The sequence below is a fragment of the Puntigrus tetrazona genome, chromosome 4 (genome assembly GCF_018831695.1).
Source record: "Puntigrus tetrazona isolate hp1 chromosome 4, ASM1883169v1, whole genome shotgun sequence".
Classification (NCBI taxonomy): Eukaryota; Metazoa; Chordata; class Actinopteri; order Cypriniformes; family Cyprinidae; genus Puntigrus; species Puntigrus tetrazona.
This window is the reverse complement of record NC_056702.1, coordinates 24,290,276-24,304,213: the sequence shown is the minus strand read 5'-3', so window position 1 is coordinate 24,304,213 and position 13,938 is coordinate 24,290,276. Positions and strand designations below refer to the sequence as shown.

The 13,938-nt window shown below is 41.5% G+C and overlaps 3 pseudogenes; 2 read left to right on the top strand and 1 right to left on the bottom strand.

The window, feature by feature from the left end:
* LOC122342337 overlaps positions 1-1,973 on the top strand; it is a 7,222-nt pseudogene extending 5,249 nt beyond the window's left edge.
* A 137-nt stretch (positions 1,974-2,110) lies between these two features.
* On the top strand, positions 2,111-5,439 carry LOC122342336 (annotated as a pseudogene).
* A 1,916-nt stretch (positions 5,440-7,355) lies between these two features.
* On the bottom strand, positions 7,356-13,652 carry LOC122342335 (annotated as a pseudogene).
* Between the last annotated feature and the right edge of the window lie 286 nt (positions 13,653-13,938).

Genomic DNA, 13,938 nt, shown 5'->3' with positions numbered 1-13,938 from the left:
GGACATGAACTGGTCACTCGTTCAGTAGATTCATTCAAAGCACGTTCATTAAGTGAAAGGCTGCTCTCTTTTGGAAACGTAGTTAACTTTACATCAACTAAAACAAAGCCAGTAAAGTCCCTCATGCTTGGACTGCTGTGAATGCAGACGTACTTCCTTTGTCACAGTTTTTCTCCTTTGTGTAGTGGGACCTTGTGTGAGTTCACTGAATCAGTTCACTGAATCAGTTCATCCAAAACAACTGGTTCATTTAGGAATGAAGCATCATGAATGAGTCATTGAATCGTTCGCCCAGCAGTTGATTCAGAGAAGCAGCGGCCATAGCTCCACGCAGGTCTCGTGAGTGTCGTGTGTGTGGAGCCCTGTTGGAGTGTGTAGTAAAGGTGTGTGTGTGTGTGTGTGTGTGTGTGTGTGTCGCAGCTGCCCACCATCATCGCTGATAACGCTGGCTATGACAGCGCCCAGGCTGTGTGTGTCTCAGCTGAGAGCCGCCCACCAGGACAACAAGAGCACCTTCGGCCTGGGTAAGACCCGCTCTCTCTCACACACACACGGCTCCGGCGAGTCTGACCTCTGACCCCTGACCCCACAGACATGGCCCAGGGTGCGGTGGGAGACATGGCGGCTCTGGGCATCACCGAGAGCTTCCAGGTGAAGAGGCAGGTGCTGCTGAGCGCGGCGGCGGCGGAGATGATCCTGCGCGTCGACAACATCATCAAAGCTGCTCCCAGGTGACCCTCGCTGCTGCCACGACTCGGCCCTGCTGCCTGGCGCTCTTTAACCCTCTCTCTCTCTCTGTGTGTGTTTCAGGAAGCGTGCGGATCATCACCCTGCTGAACACCCAGCAGCCCGTGTATTTATTGACAGGAAGTTGATGCTCTTTGTTTGTAGCCCTTGTGTAGTTGCACTTCCTAATGTATGTTACTGCTCTACGTTGACCTTTGACCTTTGTTTACTCAATAAACCGTCAAGACTGACCTCTGAGTGTCTCTCTAGAGTTGTTTTAACTGGTCCAGTGTCACACCACACACATTCAAACTAGCATTAGCATTTAGTTTTTGCTCTTGGGTATTTTCTGTAGGTCTTTCATAGCCATGGCATGAAATGCTACATTTACTTCAAAAAACACATTTTCGGTGTATTTTCTGTGGGTTTTACTGTAGAGGCGATGTCTCAACATTCTTTAGTTCAATATATCTTTACTTGAAATCCAGAATGAAGAGGTGAAATGGGGGTTTCCTGGAATTCGGTGTCATGAGGTTCGATACTGTTCCCTTCAATTCATTCCTTACCTTTTCTTTGCTTTGTCCTGAGAGGGTCTTGGGTTTTCACCTTTCTGATAATCTGCAGAAACCCTTTTCAGACTACCATGAAACCTAAAACCAAAATATTTTTATATAAAACCTTTAAACTGGCTGTAGTTAAACCTCTCATTAGAAACCACATCTTGATCCCAAAGACTTAGTAAATTACAGACCAATCTCTAATCTCCCTTTTCTGTCAAAGATACTAGAAAAGGTAGTATCCTCACAACTATACTCATTCTTGAAGTGTGATCATGTTATACACACTGTGGACAGATCACCAGATCTAACACACACACACACACACACACACAGTTAAGTGCTGGGCGTCCGGTCAGAGGAGAACTGGTCTCAACTGAGTCTGGTTTCTCCCAAAGGTTTTTTTTTCCTCCAGTTCTGTATATAATGGTATTTACAACACTTTAAACAATCTAAAGTGACCTGAAAACTACTAAATACTGTATACTTAACCGTTTACTGTAGTAAAAAACTTGTCATTGTAGTATAATATACTCTAGCTGTAGAGAACAGTATTGGGTAAATTGGTTTATTACCACAGCATCTGTAGAATCATGTACATTAGCATTTACTGTAGAGTGTTTTTAATGTAGGGACAAAGTGTGTCTCTAAATTCAGCAGATCTTTCTCTTGCCTTTGCACGTGGCCTGAGCGCTCATTTCTTCATCTCTCGTTTGTTTGCTGAATGTTAAACCAACCCCGACCGGGTCAGAAACGACCGAAGGCTCACAGTGTGTGTGTGTGTGTGTGTGTTCCTGTCACTCTTGACCTGAGCAGCGAGGAGCAGCATGAAGAGCGGCTCTGGTCCTGCTGGGATATCTGAGCTGTGTTCAGAGTCTGGTGAGGTAAGAAAAACCCCAAAACAACCATTATTACATGTAGCGTTTACTGTGAAAAGAAAGAGTAATGCAGTTTCAACAAAATAACATTTTTATCTGTAGTTTAATGTGTTTCTTGCCATGTCTTTGTAATGGTTTTATATTTCATGGTCACTTCTGAGTGAAAATAGTTTCCACACTTTGTTTTTATCCAGTGGCGATAAAGAAAGCCAGCATGTATACTGTTTAAAGGCGTGCAGAAAATCTATTTCCTCAATATTTTTGGCTCTGTTTTTAAACATGATTTAAGAATGATTATAAGATTTAAAGGGTACCCTGATTCTCCTGCTTCCAGGTACCACTAATTCGTTTTGCCCTCGGTTGCGGTCGGCAAGGCAGCTGACCAGCTGAATGAGTTCCTGCGTGAGCACCAGCGGACGTGTTCTCCAGGCGTTACGCTCAGTGTTACCCAGCCGCACAACACTACCTTCGCCTTGGGGCAGATCCGTGAGAGACTCTACAACTTCATGGGCGTGAGCCTTTCTCTGTGATGATCTACACACTCCTTATACAGTCTAATGTTACTGGTGAAAGTAACACGCCAAAGAAAGTGTTACACTTCATTTTAAGGTTACAGTGTAACTTTACATGCACTTACTAATATAATAACAATAAATGATGCATAATTACAAGTAATCCTAAGCTAAACCCTATCCATAGAGTAAGTATCTTGATTTACATCAGTCAGTTCTTAAATGTAAAGTATATTATGCCACCTTAAATTAAAGTGTTACCCTTTATTTTAAGGTGTTCTAGTTACAGAGTAATTACCTAATTAAGTACTTAGTTACATCAAGTGTTACTGTATTTCATGTAAAGTTATGGAACATCCTGTCCTTACAGTTAATAATGATTTAGATGTAACAGGCAACTACTGTTACACATATGTTACAGACTGAGTCTGTTACACAGCTACTTAAAGTGTATCAAGATTGTATTTAAGTGTAAGTAGCTTATGTCTGTGTACTTGAATTTATGGTATAAAATCAAATAAATTCTTATTTGTACAGCTAAGTACTTACTAGAGTAATTACCCTGTATTATGAACACCTTAAGAAAAACTGTTACCAAAAGGTGTAACCCAGTGTTTTAATGAAGTAATTATGCCTTAAGAACAGTAACAGGGTTGACTGTTTTACAGTTTAATAATCCCTGCAAGACAAAGTCAAGGGAATTTAATGCTTGCTTCAATCATCAGTTGTTTAAGATGTTTGAAAGCCTGACAAGGTTGTTTGTGTGTAGTGTCCAGGCACAGTTCTTCGGTCAGATCAGTCTGGGCAAACCAGAGCAGAATTTCACGGTGGTGTTTGATACGGGCTCCACCGATCTCTGGGTCCCTTCATCTTACTGCGTGAGCCAAGCATGCGATAACTAACACACATTAGTCAGCTGTCCTTACACGCCGTGAACAGACCTGGTTATTGGGTCATGCTCTTCCTCTCTTGGCACAGATGCACCACAAGTTCAAGGCCTTTGAGTCCAGCACGCACGCCCATGACGGACCAGTCTTTGGCATCCATTACGGCTCTGGTCACCTGCTGGGAGTGATGGCCAGAGAACAACTAAAGGTAACTGGTAGCACTCATGTTTACACTATAATATAAAAAAACATTTATTTTCATGTTTGCTCTGGTTCAGGTGGGCTCTTTGACGGTCCAGAACCAGGTGTTCGGAGAGAGGCTGTGTACACGAGCCTGGCTTTACCTTCGTCCTGGCTCAGTTTGACCAGGGTTATGGGTCTGGGTTTCCCTCCGCTGGCAGAGGAGCTGGGCTCTCCTGTGTTTGACAGTATGATAGCGCAGGGCTTGCTGGACCAGCCCGTCTTCTCCTTCTATCTCAAGTAAGAAATCAAAACAATGTCACTTACAGATACTAGCAACACTTACACAAGGAATGCTGGGAGTACTGAAAATACTGTATGATAATGAATAGCAATGTGTGACGCCAGTGACATCTCAGAATTTCTTCTTATTTTGGTTTTATATGGCAGTTGAGCACGTTTAACAGTGGTTAGTAAGCACATAAAGATGCATACTGCCACCTTCTGCCTGACTCAAGCATTACAGCAGATGTAAAATAAAGATTGGGCTTCAAAGAGATGATTGGATCTACTCAACAAATACAAGGTTTAGAATCCATAACCAGATCTTTTGGGACCAACTCATGGAGAAGAGGGACAGCAAAATTGAGCATGATGTTTATGGCCTAAGCATTATTTTCTGAAGTACCAAACCTCAACCTTGAACTGATGCTGATCTTTCACGCGGTATGTTCTGGTAACTCTTACAGGAACAACGTTTCTGGCTTCGGAGGAGCTGCTGTTAGGGGGGTGTGGATGAAAGCACTCCCGCTTTCTCCCATCAACTGGGCTCCGTCACTCAGAAGGGCTACTGGCAGATCAGATTAGGCGTCGCTGAGTGAGTTCACGTCCATTAAAACACTCGTTTGACACAGAGCTGAGTGTGTTGTGTGTGTCGTGTCTAGTGTGAGGTTCAGGGAGCTCTGAGTTTTCTGCTATCGTGGCGCTCAAGGCTGCCCAAGCCATAGTGGACACAGGAACCTCTCTGATCGGCGGCCCAGCCAGAGACATCCTGCTCCTCCAGCAGTTTATTGGAGCAACACCCAGCGCTGTCGGAGAGGTGATTATATGACCCTGCCTCATGTAATGGCCTATACCTTTTAATACATAGTTATCAGTACAATTCACTGAAGAGACACTACAGCCTCAACTGTACTGCTTGTGTGTGGGTTTCAGTACCTTCTAGACTGTGTGTGAGGATCAGCAGTCTTCCTGTAGTGTCTTTCTGATCAATAATGTGGAGTATTCTCTGATACTGGAGAGCAGTATGTCAGGAGGGTGAGTTGATTTATCCTGCTGCAGGGATTTTTATGCTTGCACTAGTAGGAAACATCTCACTAGTCTATGGCCATGACCATGCCATGAAGAACCATAAATTCTGGAACAAAACAGTTCTTTCCTCTTTTGTGCTTGATGTTGTAATTTCGCTTATGACTTACATCTCTCAGATACAGTTATATCATATTATATTCTTACATTTACATGCTCAAACTTGTATAATTCCTCTTGCTTTGTCTGTAGGAGGTGCTGAACAATAAGGGGAGATCTGCTTCAGTGGCTTTCAGTCTATAGGCGTCCCGTCTCCTGCTGGCCCCGTCTGGATTCTAGGAGATGTTTTTCTCTCTCTCAGTTTTACAGCATCTATGACAGAGGTCTGTGATCGGGTGGGACTCCGCTCATCTTTCAGGAAGGTCACAGATCTCTGTTTTAGATCACATCTCATCTCTGAATGTGCTGCTAAATGCAGAAGAACCTAATGAATGTGTTTGCATTCTCTATTAAATCACTACACTTCATCATTTACTGTCTTTGCGTTGATCAGTCAGATGATTATTGTGTTCTTTTTCAGCACTGGAACATTATTTCTTGTTCAGATAACATATATTCTAGACTGTATTTTCCACAGATTGGTTTCTGCTGTAAGATTGAAATAGTTGTTTAATATTTGGGGAATCAAATTTTATGGATTCGAGTTGATTTGATTTAAAATGGATATAATACACTTTATTGATTAATCCGTCCAGTGATTTAGCACAATTTAGCATACCTTACCAATTCTATTTATTTAAGTGATCAGCAAAATAAACACAAAATTTAATATTTCTGTTATTTACTTATTTCCTGATAGATCTAGATCTGTAGTATAGATCTAGGCAAAGTTGACTTTATAATACAACAACACAAGACAACAATTGTTAATAATGAAACACAAGTTTATTGAGCTATATTATACTCAAACATACAGTTTAGAAGGAATACTGAGGTATCTGAAAGTCCAAAGTCTTTGCTACTAGTTCCTAGCTTGCAACCTCAGGAGAATTCATTACAGCATAGATATTCCTGTAGGAAGCATCAGAGGAAGTCTGGGGCTTCTGATTGGTTGGCGATTCTCCTGGATGATGTCTCTGGGACATCCCTGCGCCATGGATGGAGGTCGCGGTGGTTTCCTGGCCGGTGCGTGACCATCTGAATGCTGGAAAGTTCTCTTCCAGTTGGTTGGTGCAGAGGCTTCAGAAGTCGAAGAGTTGAAGATGCACAGGAGGGCTGGATGAAGGTCTCTGGCAGGACGCTGAGTGAGTTCAGTGGTTCTCAGCAGGTGTCCTTGGCAGTTTCCAGCCGTTCCAGCCAGTTTGTGGAGTTGTTTGGCGAGAAGTCACATAGTTTTAACAGCTCCAATAAGAGTAAAATGAAAACTAAAAGACTTTCAAATCACATGAGAACATAGAGCATAGAGGACACTGTAATACTGTAATCTAAATGAGCTTATTTAAAATATGATGCCTGCTACAGGTCTCAAAAAAGTTGGCACAGGGTAACAAAGGGGCTGAAAAAAAGGGATTTCAAAGATCAGCTGGAGAACATCTAGCAACTAATTAAATTTATTGACATCAGGTCCGTGACATGAAACACAATCCACCGTGACATCTGCAGATGACTGACTACTTGAGTCTTTTTAAGGGATCTGATTTGGATTTTGGTCTATATGTGAACACTTGTGTTTATAGTGTATATGAATCCATGCTACGACCTTTTCATATAAACTAAGGAATAGATACAAAACCAGAGCAAACAAATCAGACTTTCATATTAAACAGTATAGTGAATAAATTGATTATTAGAGATATTTTGAATTTAAAAGTACCTATTCAGTTAATATAGTAAATAACAGCAGAAGTAAGCTTTGGATGTGGTTAGATTAAACTGATTTTAGTGGAATTTTTTTTTTAATGCCCATCAAAGTCTGTCTGCAAGCATTCCTACATAAAGGGAGTTACAGTAGTCCAGTCACAAAGTAATTAAAGCATGAACAACAATCTCAGATCATTAAAACTATTTAATCTGCAGTAATTTTAAAATTACACTAGATGCATGACAAAGAATAGTAACCAGAACTCAAGTCAAGCCGGGAGAAGGACGGAGCCCTGAGGATGGGTGAAGAGTCAGATAAGATCTTTCTCCAAGATTAGAAAGTCCTTGTTTGATTTCATAGGTCTGTGAGAACACTCCATGTAGTCGCTCAAGGGTTCGAGCTAGAATTTCAGCATAGTTTTTAGGTACATTAGTGGCGGCAGATGCCTATCGGGGCTGCTTGTTCACTGATGCCCGCCACATGCTCTCAGGAGAGAGCAGTTTACTGGGTTTGTTCAAAGGAAATACTTGTTCAAGTGAGACTCCTCTTGCCATCTGGCCTCAATGGAGTTGGCGGCGTCGATCACTCAGCTGCTCTCTGCAGGTTCTGGTGAGATGATGCATCATCATCCGATCCACCAAATGCAGCACCGGCATAATAATAATCACCTTCTTCAGCGGCAATGTAGCTTTAGGCGCTGGTCTCGCGCTCGTCAGGTGAACTGATTCCTTGGAACATTATAGAGATAAGGATGTATCACACCTACCAGGCACCCAAGGTCTCCGCAGACCCCAGCGCCCGTAAGAACTTTGTATCTATGTCAAGGCAAAAATGTAGTCCGCCTTGGAGGCTGGTTCAGTCTCTATCAGTTTTTTCCAGTTTTTCCATCCTGCTCATACTGATGTCCTGCCATCGGTTCCAAACGGAACCTTCTGAATTGTCAGAGCACGGTTTTCCGCCATCTTCACACCTCAGGAACCGATTCTGGCTGATCCGTAAACAGGTAGAAATGCACCGAAATCCGGCGAAGTAATGTTCCTCCGCTGACTCAGAAAATCTTTGACAAAGCGCGTGTATCTAGCGAACAAATACAAAACAAACACGGGGATAAGAGTTGCTATTTCCAGAAACACGGGACAAAGGAGGAAAGCAAACAAAAGGACTTACTTTTCCATAGCGAAGACTGTAGTTTGCTATGGTGAGATTGTGTTGTTTGTAGATAAGTCGATCAGCGCCGAGTCAAAGTTTCCCTCCCAGATGATTGGAGGCGGACCACGGTGACACGGCGCAACATCCGTCGACTTCATTAAAAACACACAAACAGCTCTGGAAGCGTTCCATCCGCTTCCACTCGTATGAGCGGGCGATACTAAACACATAACACTCACCCTGCCAACCACGTCCGGCTGTAGTACACCAACCTGTAATGAAAGTGAATGAACAGAACGAACAACGCATTTTATTGACATCATTTAATCATTGTTTCTCTCACTGGCATCTATTTCAGAAGCACAAGAACAACGCCATGAACCAAAAATGTTTTAGTCTTGAGCAGTAGTCCTCATTAACAACAAATCAACAAAGAAAGAAGTTTACGCAGCACCCTGGCGCTGAACGCAGATCAATGATCTTGGCTTCCATTTGTGCCTGATTAAAACAGTCATACTCATTTGAATTGGATTTTATTGTGCATGCTTCATTTGTAATTTATTTTAAATCCTTACTCACTTGATGGCGTCTTGTTCTGTTCTCTGCTGACTGCGGCTAAAACAGTAATAATAATAATAATAAATGAGTATTACGATCCACACACAATCAGGCTCAAACACTGGATTATGTATGCCTTTATAAAAATGAGCATGTATATGAATTCTAGCATGTGTGTCAATGTTGGATTTTTGTGAGACATTCATTTGTATATTTGTGCGTCGCGTATTAACATCATACTTACTTGAAGCTTTGTTCAGTTTTCTGCTGACCGCATCTTAAAACAGTAAAGACATATATATCATTCGATAATGAAACCCGTCCAATCAAGAGAACACTTCATCTATTACGTCTGTGCATGTTTTATGAACGCTAAACTCACCTGCACTGGATGTTGTTCAGGTAAATGAGCCTGAAAAAAAGACACTTCATGAGGAGAGATTTCTAAATAAGTTTAATAAATTTGAGAATGATATCTCAAAACATGAGCTTTGTAATATTTTTCAGATTAGTTTCTAAAGTTTTGTATCAATACTATGCTAAATATTAAATGTCAAGCAGTAGTAATTCTGCATTATGGCATCAATTCACAACAGACACAAAGGAAAACAACACAAAACAATCTGTGATGTTGCTGAAGCAGTAAGTACATACCCGCTCAACACCATCCCAAAGGAGCCACAACCATGAGAACACTGTGGCGGGCCAACATTGTTCCTGGAGGACTAGTGTCCACCGCTGACGAGCGAGACTTATGAACCAGAGGAGTGAAGCTGGAGAGATGGAGATCCGTACTAAACCCCAGCTGGAGAAGAGAGATGGGTCTGGGCGGGGCGAAGTGAGCCCAACTGGATTTTTAGCAGGGACCGCCTGGTTTTGGGCTCTCCTCTTTATTCAAAAGAACCACAATATACATTTGATCAAGACATAACATAAAAAAGAAAAAGAATAAAGAACAAATAAATGACAACAAACAGACATATAGTTTGCATGCACAATCAAATAAATAACAGCTTTGTTATTCAGAGTCTCTAAAGTGTCAACTGTATAGATTTAGTATTGGATTCCAGATTAGATTTAAACTGATAATGATAATTAAAATAACCAAATTCAAAATACTGCTCCTCTCGGTCCAGAATAGTGGTGAAACCAGATTTTCCCAAAGGAGTGAAAAGGTCTTGGCGGTTTCTCTCCAGAACCGAATCCAGTTCTTCAGGATCGCTGAGAACTTCCTGGGAAGCTGATGGGTGAAACTCTGCAGACCCTGCTGGATCGTCTTATTAATACAGAAGACATGTCTCTGTGACAGCAGCCACACTTTTCTCCTGATAAAACAAAGCACAGAGCAGAATTCCTTTACATAAAATAGAAATAGCCCTATTATCACTCTTGTGATTCTGATTTAATTCTTCCGATGTAAGATTTAGTAACATCAATTAGCATGGTCTTTATCCGACATGGGAGTACCTGAAGGAATTGAACCTATAAACAGATTGAAGGCCCAAAATAATCCTTAGTTTTCGCCAGAGCTAGCTAGGCTAGGTGTAGAGCACAAATGATTACTAAAAGATAATTATTTCACTAAAAGAGAAGTCTGTTATTTCTGATCTTATATCTCTTTTGAAAAACAACACATTTCACCATCAAGTGATGTGTGTTTACCAATCACCATATGAAAAATGTAAAACACATCACTTCAAACTTCAGTCTCCGTTAAACAAATAAAAATATGGGCATTTGTTAGCTTTGAGATTACTTTTTCAGTTCAATTACGCTTTATTGGTCTTGGCTCTCACACTGCAACGGCATACTCTTAAAAAGAGGCGCTCCAGTGTCGGTCTCTCTGAAGGTTTTGCCAACTATCTTTCAGGAAGAACTCCGTGTGTGCTTTTAAAAGATTTGCACTTCATCCGTTTCTCACTTTCTGAAGGTGTCCCTCAAGTTTCGGTTCTGGGACCTATTTTATTTTCTTTCATCTTTAAAAAATAGTTTAACTCTAAAGTTAGACCAAGTAATCTTTCTGACAATACATCCTTCCAGGGGGAATAACTAAAATATATGTTGCACATTTAAAGTCTGTGGTATAAAGTATAGTCAGTTAGTTTTGAGAGGAAATATGAAGCTTAAAAGTTAAAGCTCAAATTACAGTTTTACTACAAAAATAGATCTTTATTTTCTTTTAAAGCAAAGAAATATTTGGTATCTGCTACCTTCTTACCCCTCTTGAGTTACAGTAACCAAGTTGGTTGCAGTTGTCATCATGGTACTTGATAGGAGTTATCATTGTTTATTCATAAAAGTGTAAATTGGTATTGTTTTATTGTGTGTTCCTCAAAGACAAACAGTGCTGTGATTTTTGGACAAAACACATAAATGACTCGTGTTTGCATATGCGTATTTCCACCTACTTCTCACCTTCATTGGGGAGGAGAAAGGTGGTTTGGCCAGTTTACAAAGACCCTCTCATTAACAACTGTGATGGTTAGGTTTTGTGATTTCAAGGTTTGTGAAAGTCATAAACCAGGCTCAGTTGAGTCCAGTTCTCCTCTGACGGACGCCCAGAGAACTTCACGCATATTTGACTCACCCTCAAGCCATCCTAGGTGTACATGACTTTTAGCTTTCAGATGAGCAAGGCTCATGAGTTTTTTGACAGTCCAGAAGTTGGATGATTTCAGCTCATTTCCACGTTAGTTGTCAACTACCCGTAAAGTGCATATTAAACTCAATTTGAAGCACAAACCACTGACCAATAATTGCGCGGCCCAGGATGAAGTTACTCCTAGCAACCTAAAGAGAACCATTTGAAGTAGTCACTATAATGGTGTTAAGCTGGAAGAAATGCAAAGTGAGACAAACTGTAGAAACAAACTACAATAAATGTAGCGTGAAAACTCGCAACTAGCAAAGAAACTGCAAAGGGATTTTCAGATTTAACAAAGCAATTTTTTAGACGTGCATATGACTGTGATGCCGTTCGAAAGCTCATTGGTCATTGGCCCGTTTTCCGCTGTGGGCGTGGCTAAATAGAGCAGAACGCTGTCTTATTAATCTGTTCCAATTTAAGTTGTTTACAGGTATGAATGGTCTAATATCTGTGTATATGTTGCACTGTAAATGATGTACACTTTAGTTGTTTTGATTCAAGCATCAGTTAAAACAAGCAGTTGTATTGCTCTTGTATTTGTCACTAAAACATAAGATATGTCATGCTTTACAGGTAGCTAAGTTTACGTAGGCCATTCTTTTAATGGTGGTTTAAATGAATAATACTACACAGCTGTAAAACCGATAGTCTTGATAAGTAGAATAGAAACACAAATTCAAGACATGAAAAGTGCACATAATACAACGGGGGGAAGAATCACACGACAAGGAGATGGTTTATGGGTTTATTCACAAAGTGACAAACAAAGTGAAAGGTCAGGTTGGGTGGTGCAAGTGTCGCCAAGCTGTGCTCGTGGGAGAGCTGACCAGCTGCTTTCTGGAGGGGATGGAGAGCAGGCGAGAGGTTTCTCACAGGTGCTCCTGGTTGATTTCCAGGGTGATGCTGATGAAATCCACGAGAACCACCACCGTCACGATCGGGCCGAACCAAAGCTGCTTGGTTCTATCACCCCTAACTTCAGCATTTGTTGGATTTCCTCCTCAATGGCGTGCCGAGGCCTCAGGGACACCGTAGGGAACACATCAGAGAACTGACCGACCAAGTGCTGCAGCTCCCTCTTCTGGGCAGCCAAGAGATAGGGGTTGACGTCTACAACCACGGGATCGGAGACCGCCAGGTGGAGGGATGATCTCCACTCGCTTCTTAAGGAGGTTGACGTGTGATAGCTCCTCAGCTCTACTCTTCCAGCATGAACCAAAGTAGTTCATTTATTTTGAGACGCTATACCTTAACTGCGTTCAAAAATGTTGCTGTCCATGGTGCTAAACATCCAAAAATAGTTAAATGCTTTAGTCCAGTATGAACCAAAGTAATTCATTTATTTATTACATGCCAGTTCACGCATACCCTTATTAAACTGGTGGTCCTAAGATCCACTGTTCATATACGACCAGTATCTTTAAAATGTTTTAAACCATATAATAATGTATGAAAAACATTCACTTTGTAGTGAAGGCATGCTATTGTAAAGCATATGGCTGTATATATTTTTGCTTAGTCAGAGAACCTTGAATCAAGTGCAAAAGATCTATGAAGATGTTTGATATCATGGCAGTTGGTGTATCTGGAGATCAGATCACTTTCACACATGGGTTGTAGAACAGGTTTTCAGAGGTAGGATCACGGACACGGTGTGTTTTCAGTGCTCAGTAGGGTTTGTTTTGAGAGGTTTGAGAGCTGGATGACCTCCTCTGCCACTTTCCCATCACTATCAGACAAGGGGACTTTATTTTCAGTGTCTTTTCTGTCGGTGCAGAGTATACTCTGCCTGCTGCTCTAGCAGCTTGCGGGACATTCCCCAAATTTATCACATGTTCAAAGCAAACAAACTTTGGCCCCAGTCCAGCTTCTGTCACTGAATGTACTTGGTCTCTGTCGTGATACAGTGAGAAGTTATAGTTCTGTAACTTTCTGTAGCCCTTGATGTTCACCCATCTAGTGATCACAAAGGGATGAGCCCACTAAGATTTTTCTTGTTCGGAAAGTTCAGGCATGATCTACATGCAGAAGTGTGTGCATGAGTACATTTCCTAGCGTGGCTCTTTCAGCATGTTTTTAAATGCTACATTTTCTGTACGGGCTGAATAAAGAAACCAGTATCTTACCAGTGAGGTTTTGATGGATGAAGGTAAAGACAGTTATAGCGACACACAGGAATCCATCGGTCCAGTTGCAGTTACTCCTATTTTTGCTTTGAATGGTTAGTCCCTGGACCCCTTCCATGTTGATGGCCACCGTCCTCCACTTAGCACCCACACATATAGACTTTTAATAAACTACTCATGTGTCAGAATGCTGTTCATAGACTTCAGTTCATGTCTCACTGCAGCTCTCGACTGGCCGTCCCGATCTCCTGATCCAGCACCATCACACTGAAAACTGGGGTCCCCCAAGGATCCGTGCTGAGCCCCCTCCTCTTCTGTGGGAGTTACATAACAGTCAACAGTTAGGGTTAGCTAATACCACGCTAAAACACATGCAAGAAATCACGATGGGACGATTCTTCAGTATTTAATGATCTTGGGCATCTTCCTGGTCACGTGGGACTGCAGTGGTGATCTTGTGTCTACTAAAATATCAAATAATGCTGAAATATGAACTTAGGAATGATGATTTGTTGTGAATGAATGTATGTGTTTCACTGAAGTGGATGG